At 41.1% G+C, this 24,192-nt stretch overlaps 1 protein-coding gene across 44 annotated transcripts in view; it reads left to right on the top strand.

Moving 5' to 3' along the window:
* Positions 1-24,192, top strand: part of LOC138918311 (ral guanine nucleotide dissociation stimulator-like) — a 166,743-nt gene that overhangs the window by 79,313 nt on the left and 63,238 nt on the right. For 4 of the 44 annotated variants that reach the window (XR_011427522.1, XR_011427507.1, XR_011427516.1 and 1 more), the window contains one exon: positions 1,739-1,818. The exons of 13 other annotated variants lie outside the window; for them this stretch is intronic. The gene's annotated coding sequence lies outside the window, so the exon portion shown is untranslated. Of the gene's footprint in view, positions 1-1,738; positions 1,819-9,404; positions 9,503-13,736; positions 14,564-17,677; positions 17,773-17,915; positions 18,122-22,066; positions 22,273-24,192 lie in introns of those variants that run through there. 27 more of the 44 variants (XR_011427492.1, XR_011427489.1, XR_011427512.1 and 24 more) reach the window with 18 other exon arrangements.

Below are 24,192 nucleotides of genomic sequence, written 5' to 3'. Positions count from 1 at the left end.
CCTCCTTCGGCTGACTTTGGGCTTTGTTGGTTCTCCATTTTCTAACTGTATTTTAAGATTGCTTATTTTAGATCTTTCTTGTTTTTTTAAGCTGGGCCTGTATTGCTATGAATTTCCCTCATAGGACAACTTTTTCTGCATCCCATATGAGTTGGTATGGTGTATTTTCATTTTCATTTGTCTCCAGATATTTTTTGATTTCTCTTTTAATTTCTTCAATGATCCATTGGTTGTTCAGTAGCATGTTGTTTAGTGTCCACATATTTGTCACTTTCCCAGCTTTTTTCCTGTAGCTGATTTCTAGTCTCATAGCATTTTGGTCAGAAAAGATGCTTGATGTGATTTCAATCTTCTTAAATTTATTGAGGCCTATCTTGTTTCGAAACATATGGTCTGTCCTTAGAATGCTCCATGTGCACTTGAGAAGAATGTGTATTCTGCTATTTTTGGACAGAATGTTCCATATATATCTATTATATAGTCCATCTCGTCTAGTTTTCCATTTAATTCCACTATTTCCTTGTTAACTTTCTGTCTGGATGATCTATCCATCGATGTAAGTAGACTGTTGGGGCCCCCTGCTATTATTATGTTGTTGTTAATATCTCTTTTTAGGTCTGTTAATAGTTGCTTTATGTACTTTGGTACTCCTTTGTTGGGTACACGTATATTTATAAGTGTTATGTCTTCTTGTTGGAGTGTCCCTTTTACCATTATATACTGCCCCTCTTTGTCTCTCATTGCCTTTTTTATCTTGAGGTCTACTGTGTCTGATATAAGTATTGCAATAACTGCTTTCTTTTGTTTGCCATTAGCTTAGAGTATCATCTTCCGTCCCTTCACTCTGAGCCTGTGTTTGTCTTTAGAGCTAAGAGTGTTTCCTGGAGTCAGCATATTGATGAGTCTTGTTTTTCAATCCATCCCACCACTCTGTCTTTTGATTGGATAATTCAATCCATTTACATTTAGAGTGATTATTTATATATAAGGGCTTAACGCTGCCATTTTATCACTTGTTTTGCAGCTCTGTATTTCCCTTGTTTCTTGTCTTGTGTATTTTGGACTGCCAGTTCAGTTTGGTAGTTCTCTATGATGGTTTTCTCAGTTTTCTCTTTTTTGTGTGTGAGGAAGACTGGCCCTGAGCTAACACCTGTAAGCAATCTTCCTCTTTTTTAGCTTGAGGAAGATTGTTGCTGAGCTAACATCTGTGGCAATCTTCCTCTGTTTTTTGTATGTGGGATGCCAGCACAGCAGGGCTTGATGAGAGATGCATAGGTCTGTGCCTGGGACCTGAAGCTGCAAACCCTGGGTGGCTGAAGCAGAGCACGTGAACTTAACCATTATGCCACTGGGACAGCCCCTCAGTTTTCTTTTTTTCTGTATCATTTGTGTCTCTGTTCTGATTATTTGTTTAGTGGTTACCATCAGGTTTGTATAAAAAATCTCGTAGATAAGATATACCATTTTCTGATAGCCTCTTATTTCCTTGGTCTAAGCCAGTTCCATCCCTTTCCTCTTCCTCTGATTTGTTGGTCATAACACATTCTGTTTTGTGTTGTGATTTTGTGGTTAAAATCACAAGATTATAGTTATTTTTGATGTTTTCCTTCCCTTTATCTTTCATGTCATAATTAAGTTTTTGCTAACCTCTTCTGGTAGAGAGCTGCAATTTTCTGACTTTGGCTGCCTATTTATCTCCTTGCTCAAGGCTTTGTGAACTCTTTTTTTTCTTTTTCAGGTATGAAGGTCTTCTTGAGCATTTCCTGTTTGGGGTGTCTTGTGGCGATGAACTACCTCAGCTTTTGTTTATGTGGGAAAGTTTTTATTTCTCCACCATATCTGTAGGATATTTTTCCCTGGATAGAGTATTCTCAGCGGAAGGTTTTTGTCTTTCAGAATTTTGAATATCTCATTCTACCTTCTCGTAGCCTGTAAAGATTCTGCTGAGAAATCTCCTGAAAGTTTGATATGGTGTTTGTAAGTTATTTTCTTCTGCCTTGCTGCCTTTAAAAATATTTCTTCTTTGTCACTGACTTTTGCCAGTTTTACTACTCTATGCCTTGGAGTAGGTCTTTTTACATTGATGTAATCAGAAGTTCTGTTAGCGTCTTTTACTTGTAATTCCAGCTCCTTTTCCAGGTTTGAACAGACTTTCTGCTCCTTTCTCCCTCCCTTCTCCCTCTATAATACCCGTAGTTTTTATGTTGCATTTCCTAATTGAATCAGATATTTCTCAGAGAATTTCTTCGGTTCTTTTTAGTCTTAATTCTCTCTCCTCCTCCATCTGAAGCCTTTCTATATTTCGGTCCTCCAGATTGCTAATTCCGTCTTCCATAACGTCAGCTCTGTAATTCAGGGTATCCAGATTTTTCTTTATCTCATTGTGTTTTTCATCTCCAACATTTCTGATTGGTTTCTCTTTGTAGGGTCAATCTCTTTTGTGAAGTATTCCCTCTGTTTATTAATTTTATTCCTGATTTAATTGAACTATCTGAATTTTCTTGTAACTCGTTGAGTTTTTTAATGTTAGCTATTTTGAATTCTCTGTCGTTTACATTGTAAATTTGTGTGCCTTCAGGATTGATTTCTAGGTGCTTTTCATTTTCCTTCTGGTCTGGACTATTAATATATTTCTTCATACTATTTGATGGGGTTGGTTTGTGCCTTCACATAGATAGTATCTGGTTGCAGATTCCACCTGCCACCACTGGAGGAGGTTCAGGAGCTGTGTATTCTGAGCCTGCTGTGATCCCTGGTGTCTGTGCTTGTCCTTTGGAATCTATGCTGACAGGACCCATCTGCGATTGCCTGCTTGTAGCTGCTGCTTTGCTAATGTACGCACGGGCACTCTAGAGGGGGTCCCTTGCTCTGGCTGACTGGCTGAGCTTGTGAGCCCAGCAGGGGGAGGGGCACTTCTTTTGCATGTGCCATCCCGTGGGTGTTCTCTGTTTGCCCTCGCTGTCTGTCCTCCTGGCGTGCTGGCTTCATGAAGACAACCTCACAATAGCTTAGCCTCCTCTGTGGAGCTTTCCTATGGGATGTGAGGGAACTTGGAGAGCGAAGGCATTCCTACAGAGTCTCCCCCCAGGCCCCTCTTTTCTCAGAGCTGTGCATGGTCCTGTGCCCTAGGTCATTGCTGGGGAGGGAGAGGAGATCCCCTTACTTCCTCCTCCTTCCTCCTGGGGGGTCCAGCACCTCCACCTTCAGGCATTTGGCTGCATGGGTCTCTCAGATGTCTTTTGTGTTGTGTGCCTGTCCTCTGTTGGTTTATGAATGTCCTTTTCATTCTTTCTTAGGGAGGAGAGTCTAAGGGAAGAGCTCACTCCGCCGTGATGCTGATGTCATGCCTGGTCATTCTATTTTTAAGTTTTTGAGGAATCTCTGTACTATTTTCCACAGTGGCTGCACCAATTTACATTCCCACCAGCAGTGTATGAGGGCTCCCTTTTCTCCACATCCTCTCCAACACTTCTGTTTTCTTTGTAAAGATTGGCACCTGAGCTAACATCTGTTGTCTATCTTTTTTTCCTTCTTGTTCTCCCAAAACCCTCCCAGTACATAGTTGTATATTCTAGTTGTATATCCTGGCTGTGCTGTGTGGGATGCCACCTCAGCATGGCTTGATGAGTGGTGCCGTGTCCAGGCCCAGGATCCAAACCGGCAAGACCCTGGGCTGCTGAAGTGAGTAGCGCACACGAACTTAACCACTCGGCCATGGCACTGGCCCCTCTCCAACACTTCTTATTTCTTGTCTTTTTAGTAATAGCCATTCTGATGGGCATGAGGTGATATCTCATTGTGGTTTTGATTTGTATTTATCTAATAATTAGTGATGTTGAACATCTTTTCATGTGCCTGTTGGCCATCTGTATATCTTTGGGAAAATGTCTGTTCAAATCCTCTGCCCGTTTCTTGACTAAGTTTGTTCTTTTGTTGTTGAGTTCTTTATATATTTTGGATAGCAACCCCTTATTGGATAAATGATTTGCAGATATCTTCTTCCAATTGCTAGGTTGTCTTTTCATTGTATTGATGTTTCCTTAGCCATACAGACGCTTTTTAGTTTGATGTAGTCCCATTAGCTTATTTTTTCTTTTGTTTCCCTTTCCTGAGGAGACATATTCAAAAAGACACTGCTAAGAATGATAGCAAAGAGCTTACTGCCTATGTTTTCTTCTTTGGAGTTTTATGGTTTCAGGTATTACATTCAAGTCTTTAATCCATTTTGAGTTAATTTTTGTGCATGGTGTAAGATAATGGTCTACTTTCATTCTTTTGTGTGCGGCTGTCCGTTTTCCCAACAGTGTTTATTGAAGAGACTTTCCCTTCTCCATTGTATGTTCTTAGCTCCTTTGTTGAAAATTGGCTGTTCCTAAATGTATGGGTTTATTTCTTGGCTATCAATTCTGTTCCATTGATCTGTGTCTGCTTTTCTGCCAGTATCGTGCTGTTTTGATTAATACAGCTTTGTAGTATACTTTGAAATTAGGGAATGTGATGCCTCCACCTTTGTTCTTTTTTCTCTGGAGTGCTGTGGCTCTTTGGGGACTTTTGTTGTTTCCAGTAAATTTTAGAATTCTTCTTTCTATTTCTGTGAAAAATGTCATTGGGGTTTTGATAGGGATTACATTGAATCTGCAGATTGCTTTAAGTAACATGGACTTTTTCACTATGTTGATTCTTCTAATCCATGAGCACAGAATATCCTTCTATTTCTTTATGTCTTCTTTAATTTCTTTCAACAATGTCTTATAGTCTTCAGTGTATAGGTCTTTCACCTCATTGGTTAAATTTATTCCTACCCACTTAATTCTTTTTGTGATTGTAAATAGGATTGTATTCTTGATTTTTTATTTCTGCTCGTTTGTTTTTAGTTTTTTGATGGATTCTTTAGCGTTTTCTATATGTAAAATCTCATCATCCACAAGTAGTGACAGTTTTACTTCTTCCTTTCCAGTTTGAATATGTTTTATTTATTGTTCTTACTTGATTGCTCTGGCTAGGACTAAGAAGGGTGAGCGTGGGCATCCTTGTCTTGTTCCTGCTCTTAGAGGGATAGCTATCAGTTTACACCATTGAGTATAATGTTAGCTGTTGGTTTGTCATATATGGCCTTTATTATGTTGAGGTACTTTCCTTCTATAATTATTTTATTGAGAGTTATTATCATAAATATGTGGTGAATCTTGTCAAATTCTTTCTCTGCGTCTGTTGAGATGATCATGTGATTTTTATTCTTCATTTTGTTAATGTAGTTTATAACATTGATAAAGAATACTGTTGTAATCCTTTGTATTTCTGTTATATTGCTTGTGATTTCTTCTCTGATTTTATTTATTTGAGGCTTCTCTCTTTTTGTCTTATTCTACCTAAAGGTTTGTCAATTTTGTTTATATTTTCAAAGAACTAGCTCTTAGTTTCGCTGATCTTTTCTATTTTCTTTTTACTCTCCATGTCATTTATTTCAGCTCTGATTTCTAGTAGTTCCTTTGTTCTCCTGACTTTGGGCTCTTCATTTTTCTTCTTTTCTGATTCTGTTGGATGTATTGTTAGATTGTTTATTTGAGATTTTTCCTGTCTCACAAGGTAGGCCTGTGTTGCTAGGAACTTCCCTCTTAGTACTGCTTTTGCTGTATCCAATAGATTTTGGTACACTGTATTTTCCTTTTCATTTGCCTCCAGATATTTTTCCATTTCTCCTTTAATTTTGTTGTTGTTCCAATAGTTAATGAATAGCACGTTGTTTAGGCTCCACATATTTGTGACTTTTCCAGCTTTCTCCTTGTGGTTGATTTCTAGTTTCATACCATTGTGGTTGGAAAAGATGCTTGATATCTTTTCAGTCTTCTTAAGTTTATTGGGAGTTGTTTTGTTTCCCAACAAACAGTGGATCTTTGAGAATGTTTCATGTGTACTTGAGAGAAAATGTATATCCTGCTGCTTTTGGATTGAATATTATATATGTATCTGTTCAATTCATCTGGTCTAGTGTTTCATTGAAGATCAACGTTTCTTTGTTGATTTTTCTCTCTAGAAGACCTATCCATTGATGTAAGTGGGGTATTAAAGTTCCCTACTCTTATGGTGTTGCTGTCAGTTTCTCCCTTTAGATCTGTTAATAGTTGTTTTATAGACTTTGGTGCTTCTACGTTAGGTGCATATATATTAATAAATGTTATGTCTTCTTGATGGATTATCCCCTTTATCATTATATAATGCCCATCTTTGTCTCTTGTCTTTTTTGGCTTGCAGTCTATTTCGTCTGATAGAATTATGGCTACACTCACTTTCTTTTGGTTGTCATTTGGTCGGAGTATCATCTTCCACCCCTTCACTCTGAGCCTATGTTTTTCTTTAGAGCTGAGATGGGTCTCCTGGAGGCAGCACATTTTTGGGTCTTTTTCTTAACCTGTCCAGCCTCTCTGTCTTTTCATTGGTGCATTCAATCCATTTACATTTAGGATGATTATGGATATATAGGGACTTACTATTGCCATTTTATCTTTTGTTTTATGGTTGCTCTATATTTCCTTTGTTTCTTTTTCCTTGTGTTTCTCACTACAATTTCAGCTTGACGGTTTTTGGTGATGTGTTTTTCAGTTTCCTCTTTTTTTATGTTTCGTGACTCTGCCTTAATTTTTGTTTTGTGGTTACCATGAGGTTTGTATAAAAGGTCTCACAGATGAGATAGTTCTTTTTCTGCTGATAGCATTTTTGCTTCATTTGACTAGGCAAGTTCTGTCCTTTTCTTCTTCCCTTGCTATTTTTGTTGTCAAAATTCTTTCTTTCTGTATTGTGAATTTGTTACCAAATTGGAATGGTTAATGTTATTTTTAATGCTTTCTTTCCCTTTAACCTTTGCATCATAATTGTTTACTAACATGTTCTGATACAGAGTTGCAGTTTTCTGATTTTATCTATTTATCAACTTGTTTAAAGCTTTGTATCCTTTGCCTTTTCATTTCAGACAGGAGAGCTCTTTTTGACATTTCTTATAAGGCAGGTCTAGTGGCGATGGACTCCCTCAGTTTTTGTTTCTTCCTCACACTTTATTTGTCAGCTGCAGCAGTGGACCCCCAGCTGTCGCAGCACCCAAGGACACAGAGCTGATTATTACAGTGTTGATTAATACAGTCCCTAACTAGCTCTCAAATACTTGTACTTTTCTGCATCCTTTCTGAAACCACCCTAGTCGAAGTAAGCAACTAAGTAACTGGATGACTTTAATGACCTCATGTCTCTGATCCTCAATTTCTTGGTTTGTGAAATGAGGCAGTTAGAAGGAACACCAAGTTTCTTCCTTCTCTATATTCTGTGATTATCAGAATCTACAACTATGGAGAGACTCAGGGAAAAATCAATTCCAATGTTTTGGGAAACCATCTCACTTTCTCCATTTAAATTAACTCTTGGGGTGACTGAGATTGTGCCTCATATCCTCTCATAGCACTGCTCGTAAGGACAGTCTCAGAATCTTCAAGACAACTTAAAAGAAGGCCCTTTCTCTTAAATAGGAATCTGCCTTATGCCATGTTTTGAGCTGTAGAAAATATTTTAGAATGAGATTCTAGTGTTGGTAACAAATTTATCTACATTGCTAATTCATCTGAAAGCTCCTATTCTTGAAAATGTCCCATGTGGGGGTAAAGAAGTTCCATGTAAAGGTTTAGTCCATTTTTGTTGACAATCTCTTGAGTGGATGTTAAAAACCTGGATAACAGGATAATGTTCATGGAGATTGGGGGGAGGGACAGTGATGAATGAGTTTGGTTGACTTTCAGCAGTAGTAAGGTCAAAATGAAAGCATTATAAAAGAAGAGTAGAGATTTAGGTCAGGGCTTTCTATGAAAAACAAGTAAAAACCATAAGCAGATGGAAAAAGTTTAAGTGACACAGTATGGCAGATTCCACTGATGAGTTTAATAGGCAGCCATTTTAGTGGCACAGAGAGTAGACTGATTCAAGGGACAAGAACCAAAAAGCAAGGGGTCCCATCCTGCCCTGAGGATTATTTTGTTCTGAAGTGTGTTAGCCCAGCTGAGTGAAGACCTGGGGAGGATGTCGTAGATCCTCTAAAAGGGGCATCCATCAGCTGCAGGAAGATGTGCCATCTCTCCCCAAAGCTCATTAGCAGATTGGAAGTGGCATGCTGCATTACTCTGATTAGCATTAATTTTATAATTCTAGGCATAGAACTTTCCTCCACATGAGTCAGCCTTCACACAAAAACACAGACGCACATGGTGTGGATAAAACACAAGTAACCTTACTGCTGCTTCCCATCTTCCAAGGACCCAGTGGGAAGGAAAACGTGGTTCCCTAGCAAAGAGGGGAGTTAAGGGCTGGAGTTTTCCAGCTCTCCAAGCTGGGTGCAGGTCCCACAAATCGGGGAGAAGTGCAATGCCATCTTTCTGGCAGACCAAGACTTTGGGAAAACTGGGTCCTTCTGATCTGGTTAGGGAAGACGCAGTACTTCCAACAGCCACTGCAGCAAGGCAACAGCAGCATTACAAGTGAGATGAGGAACGTTACCTCAGAGCCTCCCAGGGAGAGAGCATTGAGGCCCCTACCGTTTATTGGGATAACTGGTTCCTGGCCCTTTGGAAAATACCCAGTCATCCCAGGGCTAGACTTCTCAGGAAAAGTAACTTGCCAATCCCTTTAAAATTTGCAGCTAAAACCTATCTACGCTTTTATTTGTTACATATATTGTTGGGGCTTCATTTCAAACTGCTATATTACAAAACTGTGTTTCAGATAACTTTAAATCCATGGCAGTGACTTTCAAATTCTTTTGATGGCAACTCACAAAATAAATCTATAAATTATTTTTTATCGTAAATCAGTATATACGCACACACACCAAAGGAATATAAAAATTTTATGAAACTGTTCTTACCTTTTTACGTGTAATACACTCTAATATTATCTATTCCATTTTGTTTCATTGTTTTTTAAGTGCTTGTCACACTCTCTAGAATTATTTCATAATCCACTAGTTGGTCAGGACCTGCAGTTTGAAAAGCACTATTTTAAAATTATTGCTTCCAGGTACCCTAGCCGGTAGTCTGGTATCCAGATTTTTAAAAGGCTTATTAAAATGCATCATCAAAAAGCAATATTTGCTAAAGGACCCTCAGTCTCTATAAAGAGCACTCTCTTGGGGATTCCAACCACAAGTTACCAGATAAATAACCAGCTTTCCTTTGCAGAACTGAGATGTGAGCTCAACACCAAGTAAAAATGACATAAAATCAGAACAAAGTTGGAAAAGGAGGACCACCTCCAAATGCAATATGTGGTCCTTCTGGGAAACATGACGCAGCCTAGAGTGAGGTGAGGGGGACAAAACAGAAAAAAAACATTAATGGAGAAAAAATCAAGCTTGTAACTTCTGTCTCCAGGCTTCACAAGGTGCACTTGTACTTCCAACCCTAAGAGACAGAGTGATGTTCAGCATGACTCCATAATCCTGTGGCCTTGAGAACCTCAGCAGACATCAGTTAAGTCATTTAAGGATAACTGCAAATTAAATTAGTTCATCCTAACTCTATATGACTCCACTCATAGTTGGAAGTTAGTATATTGATAAGGAGATCTGATCGGTGGTTACCAGGGAAAAGGGGGGGTGGGGGGAGGGCACAGAGGGGGAAGTGGTGTACCCACAACGTGACTAACAAAAATGTACAACTGAAATCTCACAAGGTTGTAATCTATCATAACATTAATAAAAAAAAATTAGTTCATCCTAATTACGCAAAAATGATAAATTCAAATAAGCAAGGTAATTCAATTCTGAATTAAAAATTTTTTCAATCACTTGACATCTCAAATCAAAGCAAATGGGTAATGTTACCAATTATATCAATTCGACTCTATATTTCAATACATAAACATATGATGAACAATTAAAATTCTTATGTGATATGCATTTAACTTGTTAACATTTATGCTACAGTAGGGAACCACACTCGAGAAACAGGGTCATGTCCTTGAAAACCAAAGAAGGTTATCACAAAAGAGTCTTTGTAAGAATCCAGCAACAGGATGAGTCCCCAAAATCTATTAAATAAACTATCCCACAGGAAAAGTGAGGCAGATCACACTAGTAAAGGCAACACTATGGAAGCTTATGCAATAGTTATCAAGGGAAACATTTGATACATAATAAAAATATTTAGTTTTAGGAAGCAGTATGATAGGCTCTGATATGGTTGCACTTATGAGTACAGGACTTTCATAGGAAGGAAAGAAATGGAAATTCACTGAATGTTTGTGTCTTGTCATGCATCACTAAATACCTTCGATTACATTATAGCATTGGAAACTAGGAAGCAGAAATGTTAAATAACTTGTTGTAGGCCACACAGTAATAAATGACAGAACTAGGACTTAAACTCCATCTTCTAATTACACATCCATTATTCTTGTCACATCAATACCACTTTATCCTGAACTAGTACTCAAAATATGATAGTGCTTAAAATATTTGCTTAAGCATTTCTTAGGATTTCTGATCAAGGTCAATTCAAATTCCAATTTCAAGGCTAATGAATAAGAAAGTGACCTTTAAAAGGAAAAAAATACGTAAAAAATATACATGCATTCCGGGTGGCATCATGAATCTTCAAACTTTCGATATTCTTTGTGTCTCGTGTAAGGATGAAAAAAGTTATCTATTGCTGTATAACAAACCACAACAAAGTAGAGTAGCTTGAAACAGTAACTTATTCTTGTCTCTTATTGTTCTGTGGATTGGCTGGGATTCGCTGGGCAGTTCTTGCTTGGGGTCTCCTAGGAAGTACAGTCAGATGTCAGCTTGGGCTGAAATCCTCTTTGCCTCTATTGTGCTGGATGTCAAGATGGTTCATTTCTGTGTTTGCTGAGGATGCTGGCTGTTCTCTTATTCGGGGCTGCCAACTGGAGGGCCTGCATGTGGCCTCTTCATGTGACTTGGGCATCTCTCAAAGTGGTGGCTGGGTTCCAAAAGAAAGCATCCCAAGAGGATATATTCCAAAAGACCAGGCTTCTTACAGCCTAGCCTCAGAAGTCCCAGAAAGTCACCTCCACAGCATCCTATTGGTTGAGCCAGTCACTGAGGCCTAGGGGGAGGGATGTAGACTCCATCTTTTGATATGAGAAGCAGCAGGCAATAAGGGAGGGAGGGAGACTGCCCATCTCACCTTAGTCTTTAGCCTCCCATCTGGCATCTCTACTTTACCCAACTGAGTTAGAAGGGGAAATAGATGATACAACTACAATAACACAAATTATTGTGTGGTGTTTTCTCTATCTCTTTGGCACTCTCTCTTTCTCTGGAAACACAGCACTTCTTGAATGAATGGATAAATGAGTCTCTCCCTTTTCCTCTCTACTCCTTTTTTGCCTCCTCACCTTTCTTTTCTTCTTTTTAACTGCAGATGAAAGGTTAAAAAAAAATGTGTTAAGCAGCAACATACTCTAATTAGTAAATCTTATAGTTAGTTTCTACTCAGATCTCCCATTTCATGTCTACCTGCCCGATTCAGTCATCGTCCTATCAGGGAAGGTGATAAGAATGCAAGCAAAGGAGAGAAGAGAGGGAAAAATGGGAAAGCAAAAGTAGATTATCGAGGGAAGAAGGAAAATATAAATGGGAAGGGAAATAAATCAGGAGCACTGAACACCGTTAAGCCCAAATGGCTGAAAAGACAAAGGGAAAGAAGCAAATTTTTCCCTTATGATGCTGCATCCATCCTTCCTTCCTTTCCAATCCATGGCCGCCATCGCCAGCCTAGTCTAACCTTATTTCTTAATGCCTGAATTTTTGCTATATCATCTTACCTAATCTCCCTGCCTAGTTTTTACCCCTTAGAAATCATCAAAAATGGGGCCAGCCCGGTGGTGTAGTGGTTAAGTTTGTGTGCTCCTCTTTGGCGGCCTGGGGTTTGTAGGTTCCCATTCTGGCACAGACCTATACACTGCTGATCAGGCCATGCTGTGGCAGGCGAGCCACGGATGAAATGGAGGAAGATGGGCACGGATGTTAGCTCAGGGCCAATCTTCCTCCAAGAAAAGAGAAAGAAATAAAATAAAATAGATCATCAAAAACACTCCTTTCCTCATGGTGCTCTCAATTACAAAAAAAGAAAAGAGAACACTAAATGACTTCTGAAGGATTAAGTCCAATATAAACATTTTAAGAATTTTCATAATCTGACCTAACTTTCCTTGCCACTCTTGTTTCTCAAGTCTCCCATATGTGAAACTCTTTACTCAGCCAGAGCACTCTACTCAATGTATCCAAATACACAGAAAAATGAGACTAGATCTCACTATTACATCATGAAAAATACAAAACCTGAATCAAGGAAAATAACAGACAACAAAAATATTACATTACAGAAAGCAGTGTGGTGACATTATAAGCTTCTAATTATAGCGCTTATGGTCCAGCTCACTTCTCATGAATACAGCCTTCTCCTTTTGTCTTCTGTCCTTTGCTCTAAGGATCCTATCACCAGGAGCATTCCCCGCCGCTCTCTGCCTTCCTAAATCCTGTCTCATCAGGACCCACAACATTAACTGACTAATTTGGAAGACGTGTGATTAACAGAATCATTCTGGACCTGAAGTCCCTTGTTAACACTACAGCATCAGATTTGATTCTCGATGGACACCAAGTCACTCAAATTCCATCTCAGTTTTTACTCGGTAGATTTGTTCAGTATACAGTTGATTAAAAGACCATTCACCCCAGTTTGGTAGATAATTCAACCAGCCTCCAATCCAAAGTTTGTACAACTTTGATTTGTAGTAATTACAAACGGTAATTACAGAAACAGTTAAAACATTCATTGCTAATATTGTAACTCTTTGGGAACCTGATATAAATGCAGTTTTAAAAAAACAGGATACTTGAAGATAGTAACGTACACCGTGATTAACAAGATTTTGTGGTGAGAGTAGTTTATTGTCAGGTATAATTAAAGCTGTAGATGCTATTCTGAAAGTACAGACTTTAGGGGGCAAGGGAAGAGAGTTTTTGAAGCAAAGTACAAATTAGGAATAATTACAGTGATGGTTATGGAATGTCAACATCCATTTCATCATGATGAGCTCAGTCTCCTTCAAAATTCACTTGAGTCCGGGAAAGCATTAGTGTAAGACAAAAGGCAGCTTTGGGAAAAATACCTTTGAAGTATTAAGGAGTAGAGTGATTGGCAGTCAGCAAACATAAAAATGGACGAAAGAGTAAATGTCTTGATCACCTACGGAAAGTGTACACTTGAAGTATCTTATTAAAAAACCAGTTTTCTTTTTCATGTCCAATGTTGAATGCACCTGCAATTGTTGTTTTTTCATCTATTTTGATCCCCAAACTGGATATAACTAAATGTTTTATGGGAGTCTATAAAGGTGATGAAATTATAAAGAAAAGTAAGTGAAAGATTATCAGATAGGAGAGTGGAGGCTTCTGGGGTGATATCAACATTGTATGATTTGACATGAGTGGTGGGTCTGTGGGTGCTCACTTCATTCTCCTTGTTTATGGTTTATGCGTGTTGCTGTTTACAAAGCAGTTATGTAGAAAATCCGCTGACACTACTACCTTCGACAGTTCATTAGCCCAAGGGTGTCTGTTATGCTTTAACCAGGGCTTTGCTCATGTTCCCTTTTGCCCACATGAAGCCAGTTGTGCATTAAGAGATGACACAAACATCTCTTGAAACAAGAGATTTCTTCTTGTTTTCTAGAAGAAGTAGCGAAGCTGGTCTAGCGCTTGGTGATGTTTCCAAACAGTCCTTTTGTGAATGGCCGTGAGAAGATGTCCTTCTTCAGCCAAGGATGAAGTCTTATACTTTGTATTATTTAAAGTACCTGATGCCATGCTACACAACTAGTGAGTGTGCATCCATCCATCTGACAGATATTTATTGACTCACCTACCAGCTGACTGCCTGGGAAGCCAGAGCAGTTTGCCAACTAAGATGGTTAATTGGGATTTGATAAGTGCTATAAAGACACCAGAGATTCAGCAGTTTCTCCCAGCTATGGAACTTATTTTGGCTAATGGATATCACTCCCACTCCCATTTCAATCTTACAAAGGGATGCTAGAAGAGGATTGAGCAGTCAGAAGGTGGAAACTTAATAAAAATTGAAAGTCAGAGACGGGAGGGAATGAAAGCAGCAGAGGAAGAAGGAGGCAGAGACTGGACGGCCAGCAAGGCCTCAGTGCCCTGCACAGTTTAAGCTGAGCCAGGTATTCTTCCTGTTTCCTTGCTTGATCTTTGCTTGATCCTCCCTCTTGCCGACGCCCTCACCTGGAGGAGTCAAGCCCAGCACAGATGCCACTGAGACAGGTCAAAGCCAGGGAAAGGTCCTGGGATCAAAACTTGGCTAAGTATGATCCAAACTTCCAAGCAGTCAGAAGTAGAAAGAGCCAGAAGATAAACCTAACCCATTTTTGAAGGGGTGCCAAAGGTGAAAAGCAGGAAAACCAAAATTACTCATCAAGTCTAAAGGGGGAGCACAGAGCCAGAAGCTGAGAGGAGAAGAGGAGTCAAGCGAGTCAGTGCCAGGTAAAAACAGAAATAGAGAGTTGAAAAAAAAATAAAAAAACAAAGCAAAGCGAAATGAAGGGTCCAAGACAATAATTGGGAGCATTCCTTGGGGTTTGATAATGGATTTTATGGGTTAGCTTAAGTTAAAAGCAAAAGATGTGAGCGGATACCTTCCTTCCTTCTGACATTATCTCCCACCTTATCAACAGTCCATTGTTACCAAGGCATTAACAACACTTACCAAACAAAGTCTAGAAGCCCTTTGGGCAGTCTTGCTAAGAACCATCGTAGTCTAGACTGATTTGGCCTTGAGGATGACCACATCTCCTCAGGACAGTTCTCCCTGGAGTCCTCCATTGGCTATTTTGGGAAATGACGCACTTGGACAAATGGTCTACCTAAATGAATGGTTCAGGTCTGAGCAGCATGAGACACTGGCAGATAGGAATGCCTCCCTTAGCAGCAGGAAATTCAGCACTTACCACGTCCCATGCGGCATGCTCTCCCAGAATACTTTTAATATGATATCCCAGTGTATTTAACATTTTAAAATTACTCCATTTGGTTAAAATCAATTAGATTTTTTTGAGGATCTTGGTCTTTCTCCAGCCCAGTTTAAACCATAATTTCCTGAAGACTAGGATTATCTCGCCATGTTCTTTTTCACGTCCCCGTCGTTTCTAGTCAAGCCTCAAAACGTGAAGTCTGCACTGTGGGTTCATAGCACCTCAGAGATCATCTCGATTCTCCCCATCCCATGGTGGGAAATTGACCTCAGTGAACGTGGAGTAGAGTGTTTAGTATCAGCCTTAAAATAAGTGTTTTCTTTTTTATTGTCTTTTCTTCCTGTCTGCTTTTCAGAGTAGAAGCAACAGTAATTTAAACTTTTCTACTATGTGACCTACACTCCACAGGTACCTTATAATAGCTGAGCCAGGGCTTAACAAAGGAATTGGGTGTGTGTGGTATTTGTGTGAGCATGTGCTTGTGTGTGTGTGTGTGTGTGTGTGTGTCACAATCTGATTGCCGATGTGGGATGGGAGATGGGAAAGAATGTTTAGGCACTTGTGTATTTATATCAAAGAGATGGTAGGACCCACAAAAAAGAATTCATTTTTTGTGATGTTAATGTTATATTTTGGGGGGAGGTTTTGGGGGAGGAAGATTTGCTTCTAAGGGGTGGACTCATATCTCTGTGTGGGGAGGCTCAGTTACAACGACAACTGAAGTCTCTCCTGGCGTTGGCATATTTCATTCTCGTAGGGAGAAATGCAATGCTCATCCCTCCTCCCTCACACCCCCCACCACTTCCTTGGTGCCCTTCCAAGGTAGGGCCCTTGGTGCTGGCTGCTCATTCCTCCCCCAGGGGTGGCTTTCCAAGGCCAAGAGGGCCAGAGAGGGCTGCTGCCAGAGATGCTTCTGTTCTGGCTCCTTCTCACTCCCCTTCCTGTCTGCTGGGCCTTTTGGTGGCAGCACCTAGTCCTGACGGGGTTAGAGTACCACCCTGGAGCGGATGGTGTGTGCACCAGCAAGCATCCAGTCAATTCATGAGTTATCCTCTGCGTGAGCTGGGCTGTGATGTGCCGTTATCTTCCTGCTCCCATTGTACACTTCACACACCAGCTTTCTCTCCAGACAGTTGTTTGATCACTAACTACTTCGAATATCATGACCATAGGCTCATTTATTTTTTTCTGTTTTAAAGGATGGTGCTGGTGTGCACAGGGAGCAGCCACGTCAATTTACACATTTGCCAAGGTATCCGATTGTGAGCTGCCTATCAAGGTGCTGACTTTAATAAAAGCTTATTACCATGAGCATTATTTAGCATTTATGTGGCTCCTCACAATTGTTTACCCATTATTTCTCAGCGCTCCCCTGTCCAGGTGATCAGTGTTAGCAACCCGCATTGTAGAGGCAATAAATCCGGGGTCCTGGAGAGGTTTTAGTAATATCCCTAAAAGGACACAAAGTGAATAACCACAGAACAGTGACTTTCCTGGAACCCCTTGAAACTGGCCTGGACCCCTCTCCCTCTAGCATACTTGGCGAGTTCACTCATTCCATCATCTGGTTTGCAGACCTGCACAGGGTGGGCTCTTCTCACAGATTGCAGCTCCGATACCCTGAGGCCTTCCCTGGCAACCTTATCTACAACAGCATCCCTTCCCCAAGGCTCTATCACATTCCTGTGTTTATGGACTCCACAGAGCTTAGTGCCACCTGAAGTTATCTCGTTTATGTGAAGTTGTGTGTCTTTGTGTTTGTTGTCTGTCTGCACCATTCAGGAAGGTCATCACTATGAAAATAGCAGTCTTGCCTGGGTTGTTCATGCTGTGTCCATCCTCTTTGTTGAAAGCACCTGTCATTACAGTAGGCACTCAGTAATGCTTGTTGAGAGAATGACAAAGACAGACCCTGTAAATACTGTTACTCACACGTCATTTTCTTTGCCTTTTTATCTCTTTCTGGATTTTCTGGCCATAGTCACACATACAGTCAGTTATTCTCAATTACGCTGGAGCTAATGATCCAGGCTGTGGATGGCCCAGGTCCTTGGCTTCCTTCCCTCTCTGGCTTCCTCTCCTCTGGAGATTCCTCCAGATCTTTCGGTCTTTTCTGGCCTTAGTTGAGAGGGGTCGAGAGGAGAGTAGGGCAATGAAAGTCCTATTAGACAATTTTGCAAGTTCTAATAGCTTTTGACAGGTACAAAGTTGAAATTATTGATCTGAAGATTTATTTTTTACCTTATTTGTGGATTTAAAAAAATGCCTCTGTTTTATATATGCAGTACAGTGAAAAGTGCTTTGAAGAAGTTAAAAACACTGGATAAATGTAAGAGAGAATTATGTATGTATGTAGTCCCATTAGCCTTGGTAATTGAGACTTGGTTGTAGATTTAAAATATAATTAGTTTTGATAGAACAGTAGCTCACACTTTTCTAATGGGTAGAGCCAGACGAGGCTTAGAAAACGTACCTTTGGTAGATTTTATTTTTGAGCCATCAAATCAAGACAAAGCTTACAATTCCTTCAGAGGCTAAAAGGGTGGCAGTAGTCGTGATTTCTCATCAACAAGTAAGAATAGGCAAATGGTCTTAAACGATTGAGTTTTCTTGCTTCAAATTTCAGGACAATGAGAATACAGTTTCCTCCGAAAAAATCTTAGGCTGATCTTGGAAGAAAGACCCCCTGGATCATCTAAAAATAAAGTTTTCTATTTAAAGGTTGGTTTTAATGTTCATTATAGCCCTATGTGCTACCAGAAAATGGTTTGCCTTTTTGTTTTAAACATAAGGAATCAATGTAATGCCTTATACCTGATAACCTGTGCTGTTGTATTTGGTCCTCCCTACAACTCTGTCCATAGATATTATTGTTGCCACTTTATAGATGAAAAAACGGAAGCAAAACCATTAAGTGCCTTCCCCAAGGTCTTAAAAGAAGTCACCAAGAAGGTGGTGTGGCTCAAGTCTCCTGACTCCAGTTTACTATTTCCCACAATAATGTTGGAAAACCACATTGGAACGGGAAGACTCATTCCAAGTACTGCTGTCACACCAGCAAGCTTCAAAGGTCAGGCAGATATTTTACTTTACGGTTAAATTGGCCACGTTTGCTCAGTGTGTGCTATATCCCAGGCCCTGTGCTTTGCCCTGGGAGGATTCTGGGAAAGTAAAAGACGGATTAGACTTTTCTGGCTCTTACAAGCTGGTGGGAATGGGAGACACATACATACAAACGTGGAAGGGCAAGGGGGACAGTGCACTAAGAGAGATACACAGCTCTGTGGGAGCAGGGGAGGAGCAGTCTCTGAACACGTTCCAGGAAAGGAGTCACCTTCCATGCCAAGATGAACTTTGCATGAATAAAGATTTAAGTGAGGAAAGATTGAGAAGAGTGAAGAGGGGAATGGGGTGTCGACCAAATTTCATCCACCTGCAATTTTACTTACTCAAATTTTATCTACCACGGCAAGAAGTTAGTGTCTAATATTTTAAAATTACTTTTAAATACAAGTATTTGCGTATTAGTTATATAAATAGAGGTAAACACCAGAACAACTGTGATAGAAACGGCTCAAGTGGTTTCCATGGGGAATGGAACTGGGGGGATAGGAAGGATTGGGGTTGTGAGGTGGGGGAGGGCCTGCCGTGGTTCTTTATAAAGCCTTCAGTACTATTTGGTTTTAAAGGCACAGGTATGGATTCCTTAGATAAATATTAATTTTTAAGTGAGCCTTAAAGAATGAGTAAGGTTTCTCCAAGGAGAGGGAGGAGGTGGGTATTTATAGCAGAGGACCCAACATTAACAGAGAGAGGCGGCAGGAGAGCAGAGGGAAGAGCAGGTGACCCATTAGGATGACTGTGGAACATACCTCCCTGCGTGGGGACACCTGAGCTGGTGCTTGATTGCAGAAGGCCTTGGATAGAAGGGCGCGCACAGAGACACACACACACACACACACACACACTCTCATGTGGTTGTCGGCAGGAAAGCAATAAAGGGTATTGGGCAAAGGGGTGATATGCTCAGAACTGAGCTTTACGTACAGCAGTGGTTCTCTCCTTGGAGATTACCTTGCTTGTTAAAATTGCTGGGCCCCACATCAAAGTTTCTTCTTGAGTAGGTCCAGAGTGAGGCCCGAGAATCTGCATTTCTAATAAGTTCCCAGGCAATGCTAATGCTGCTGGTCTGGGAACCACAATTTGAGAAGCAATAATAGAGTAATCTGGCAACAAGGAGAAGTCGAGACTAGAGTAGTGGGAGAAGGAAGGTCAAGGGACTGTTCCACTAGGACAGAGCAGAAGGAATGGGGCCCTGATGGTTAGTGACGGTGAGAAAGTCCAGAACAGCAATCAAGAAAACAGACTGACGGCTTCAAAGGATAGAGGACCATTGGGCCATGTTCTGGGTCACACCAAATCACAAATCACTGTTAAATCTCCAGTGCTTGGGCCAAGTATGCCAAGAAGCACCTGAAATTCATTTTTAAAGCAGCAATCCTGTCTAGAAATTAAGCTGTGAGTTTTGCCTTACTTTCCCTTTCTTCCCCATCTCTAACCTCATTCTAGTGCAATTTAGGTTACAAAAGCATCTTCCAGGGAGAGCATTCATATCTGCACGTGGTCAGAAAGTGTATCTGTCTGTATATATAAAATCGTATTAAAGCTGGTTTCCTTATTATTTCATTTTAGAACATCCCTGTAGCTAAATGGTGTTCAAAGTAAACATGGAGAACAGAAAGCATCCATCTCTACCTAGTGGGGCAAAAAATGACTGAATTCCCATACCATATAAATACCCCATGAAAAGACAGAGGAATCCTTGATCCACCCAACATTCACTGAGTATCTGCCTCGTGGCAAGCACTGCGGATGTGCTTGGATACAAAGATAAATAAAACGTGGGCTCCACTCCCAGCAGTTCAACATCTAGCAGTCTTTGTCCCATGCTCTTAAATCTTGCTAAGGATTGGGTTTTGTTTGTAATAGAAATTCTGAAGCAGGGACAGAAGAAGTTATCTTTTCTAAATTGCCCACCTCTGTTGTCTAATTATTCCACTGAGGAAAACACTTGGTCCTGGGTTACTTCGCTGAGCTCAGATATGTTTTGCTGACACACAGAGTCTGGGCAGCATCCGGCCCCCCGTTTACTCCCTGGTCTTTAAGTCTAGTAAGTATTTTATCATTTACACCTTTCGATGTCCAAAGAGAGTGCCGCTCGGAGTTTAACACATGTAATTTCCTTTACTACCTCCCCAAATAACGGGGTCATTTCAGGACCAGGACAGTTTGGCACTGGGACGTGTTTCCCAGAAGTACTAATAGTTCGAGAGAGGAGCAAGTGTCTTCACAGCTGCAGGTCTGGGTGCCGAACTTTCTACTGTCGGTGAGAATCATGTCCCAGTGAAAATGTAGAAGTGAACCAACCCTCAAAGGGATAAGGTGACAGGGAGTGGTGTTTACTTGAGTCAGGGAGTAACTGAAAATGACTTCTGCAGCTGGAATAAAACAAAGGGTTGAAGGTCAACTTCCTCTTTGATTTTGGCTAGTCAGCAGTTCAAGCAGCCTTTTCAAATGTTTCGTGTCTGCTGACTTGTCCAACTCTATAAAAGACCCCACATCTTGCACCAACCTGTACCTCTTGGGCACTGGAGCGAAACAAAAGGAAAAATGTTCCATCTTATTAGAATTAATGAAGTCATGCCACTCACATCCGTCCACGTTACTCCACTTTGGTCACCACCATTGTGGTCCATGCTGACATCATTTCTCTCGTAGATTACCGCAGTGGCCTTCTCACTGGTCTCTCACATCCTGTTTACCCCATCCAAAGCATTCTTCACATTAAATCACTGTAATTCATTAATTCACAGTAATCTTTTGGAAACTCAAATAATACAACTAAAATCTGAATACCCTACACATATAAATAAATCCTAACTTAAAAATTTCCCCTGGCTCCCCATTGCTCCAAAGACTTAACTAGTTGATTTGGCCCAGAGAACTCTGCTTAATCGGTGCCTCCCACGCTTTTCCCTCTTCTTGCTGCATCACGTTCCTCCCTCCTCACTCTCCCTGCTCTCATCACCCAGATTCCTCTGCCTGGAACACTTCTCCCTCCCTGCTTTGCCAAGTTGTCTCCTACTCACCTTTTACCTCTTAAGCCTTATCAGCTCCTGAGGGGTGGGTGAGGAAGACCCTCTTCTCCTTGGTTAGGCCAAATCCCCATGTTTTAAACTCCCTTGGCCCCGACAACCAGCTCATGAACCCTTCATAGAATGTAACATGGGACATTTACACAATCTCGTATGATTAATTTCTGCCTGATCTCCCCTCTAGACTGTAAGATCCATGAAGGCAGAGACTCTACCTTTTTGCTTACCATTGTATTCTAGACCCTGGCATAGTGTCTGGCACATGTTAGGTACTAAATAAATTCATTCTGAAGGAAGGAAGAATGAATGAGTGGTAAATTGATACTTCTAAAATAATAAAGAGGAGGCCTAGCATTTTAAATGAGTGATAATAATGGGGTAGCACATATTAAACTTCTAGTGTTAGGTAAACACTGTTCAAAACTCTTTACTCATTCATTCCAGTTCCGAGGACCAACCCTATGAGTACACATCAGTATCTGCACATAATAAATGAGATCTGAGACTCAGGCTACTTGTGCAAGGCCAGGCAGCCAGTGTAAGGTGAAGCCTTAACAGTTGTCAATATTGTTACTCTATTTATTACTATTCTCACCTTGGTGGAGTTCCTAAGAGTGCCATCGTCAAAGGGGGTGGTGTTGGGCAGGCACAGCCCGCCCCCAGGCCTCTGAGCGCCTTCTCAGGCTGGGCCTGGAGTGAGAGTTTGGGGGCCCAGGGGCTGTGAGGGCCTGCCCACCGTAATGGAAATGGCAGATGGAGGAAAGGATCCTTCAGGCTGGGCAGTGGGGAAGGTCACTCAGGCATCCAGAAACCTTCCTCAGAACCTGTCTTTGAATTAAATCTCAACTCATATCTTCCAGAAGCCTGAGGTGAGATGTCTGGCCGTGTTGCTAGTGCCGTCGCCCTCAAGAAGCCAAACAGGCTCTCGGAGTCTCTCAGGCCCTGCCCCCGGACGTGGCCCCGCCCCAGAGCATGCTGGGCAGGACCTCCCCACAGATCCCTCCCATTGCCAATGTATTCCTCCAGAGGATTCTGAGCTCTGCTTGGTGTTTCCAGCTGTGATGAGGTAAATGTAGTCTTGGTCCTCTGGAAAAGTAGATAATTAAGGCAGATAGTCCACACATGTGAAAGTGTTGTGACTTGGAAAGGGTGGGCAGATCCCAGGTTGGGAGGATTAAGGAAAGCATTGAGGGAAACCTTTCAGTATGGTGGGAAGGAAGGAGGAAAGAAGAGATGGAGGATCTCATTTTGGTTTTGGTTTTGTTTTGTTTTGAAGTTTTTATGAAGAAAAGTTCCCATCTGATGACTTCTCTGTTTCCCTCTGGTGGTCCAGCACATATGATCAATGAGCGAGGAGTGTGGACAAGGTGTAGGAAAGTGGAATTGTTTTGAGAACTTAGGCAAGCGAGTTGACTGAGAAAACAATCACAGAAGCTCCCCCGAGACAGGGCCTCTGTTTGTTGCCTCCACTGGGTGTCCCAAGTGCTTGGAAGAGCGTCTGGCACATGGTAACACAGGAGGAATGACTGGATTCTGAGGCAGTGGTGGAGCTGAGCAACAGATGTAGAACAGAAGTTTATGGGGCACAAACACACTTGTGTGATTTTATCCAAGAGGAAGCAGGCCCTTATTTGAAGGCAGTTCTAAAACAGGCAGAGTTGGATTTTGCTAGACAGGACGAATGAAAGAAGGGGGTAGGCTGTTTAGAGCAGAGCAGTATATTTAGGTTTAGGATTAAGTGATGCCCCATGAAGTTTTCCTTGGAGAGGGAGGAAATGAAGACAAAGGTTGTCAGGTAAGCAGGGGAAAGTATGGAGTGACTTGTAGTTCCTGAATAGGTTGAGGCATTAGCATGCTGAGGGCAGAAGCTGAGAGGATAAAGGGAGGAATGTCAGACTGTATTTTTTCAGAACACACAAGTGTTGCTGGTGATAAGTTCTAGGATATGGCCATAACTGAACTGGAATGAAGGTAAAGGACTCTAAGATGAGAAGGAGCAGACAGTGAGAGATCAGATCATTGGATGGTCTATCTGCATGGATGTTGGGGCCTCTGATTCATTCCTTCCCCTTTGAGTTCCTTTCCTGTCCACAGAATTGGCATTTCCTCTAACTCTAACCTTCAGTCCATGGCATGACTCTGGACAAGAAGGCAGAAATGGGGTGGTGAGAGAGAGGGTTGAAGTAGACATCCGTTTTGTTTTTGTTTTTATTTTGACAGTCAGCATTCACTCACCTTCTAAAAATAGTCCTTCTTTTGCCCTCTGGGGATCTAACCCCGTTGTCAGTTTCAGTCCATGTGAAGTGGAGCTGTTTATCACTAACGCTCTTACTTTAAAGGAGGGCATTGAAGTCAGGCTTGGCCAAAAAGATTGGTCCATGCTTTTGGCAACAGTGATTGGTCAGGGATGGGCATGTGACCCAACAGGAGACAATAAGGCACAGTGGGACTTTTGAAGGGACTAGTGGGAGAAATAACCCATTTTTAGCTGCGCTTTTAGTTTGGAAGATGTAGCTACGAACTTGCCAGACAGACTTACAAGGTAGCCAGTCCAGAATCTAGAGCAGAGAAATGGATAGAAACTGAAACTTGATGACATCAGCTGAGCCCCAATATGAATCCTCCTGCGTGAGGGCAGCCTTACTCCCAGAGCTTTTTCAGGTGCCTGAGTCAACAGATCCTGTTTTTAAAGTCAGTTGAATTGCGCTTGCCATCATTTACATCCAAAGAATCCCTCACAGCGTAAGGGGGCTCTCCATCCCTGGCTCCCTCTTCTGTGCTAGCACTCTGAATATATATTACCTTCTCTGTCCTTCAGGTCGTGCCCTTCTATAAAAGAGGGTAAAGAAACCTACTTCAAAGCATTGTAAAGTTTAAATGGGATAATATACATAAAAAGCATAAATTTGTTTCACAACATTGAAGTACAAGAAGCAGTACTTAATTTTTCTAAATTAAATTAAATCTGGCTCAAAGACCCCATTTT

The sequence above is a fragment of the Equus caballus genome, chromosome 17 (assembly GCF_041296265.1).
Source record: "Equus caballus isolate H_3958 breed thoroughbred chromosome 17, TB-T2T, whole genome shotgun sequence".
NCBI classification, from domain to species: domain Eukaryota; kingdom Metazoa; phylum Chordata; class Mammalia; order Perissodactyla; family Equidae; genus Equus; species Equus caballus.
Note: the sequence above shows the minus strand (reverse complement) of the source record. Positions and strands in the feature narration are given on the sequence as shown.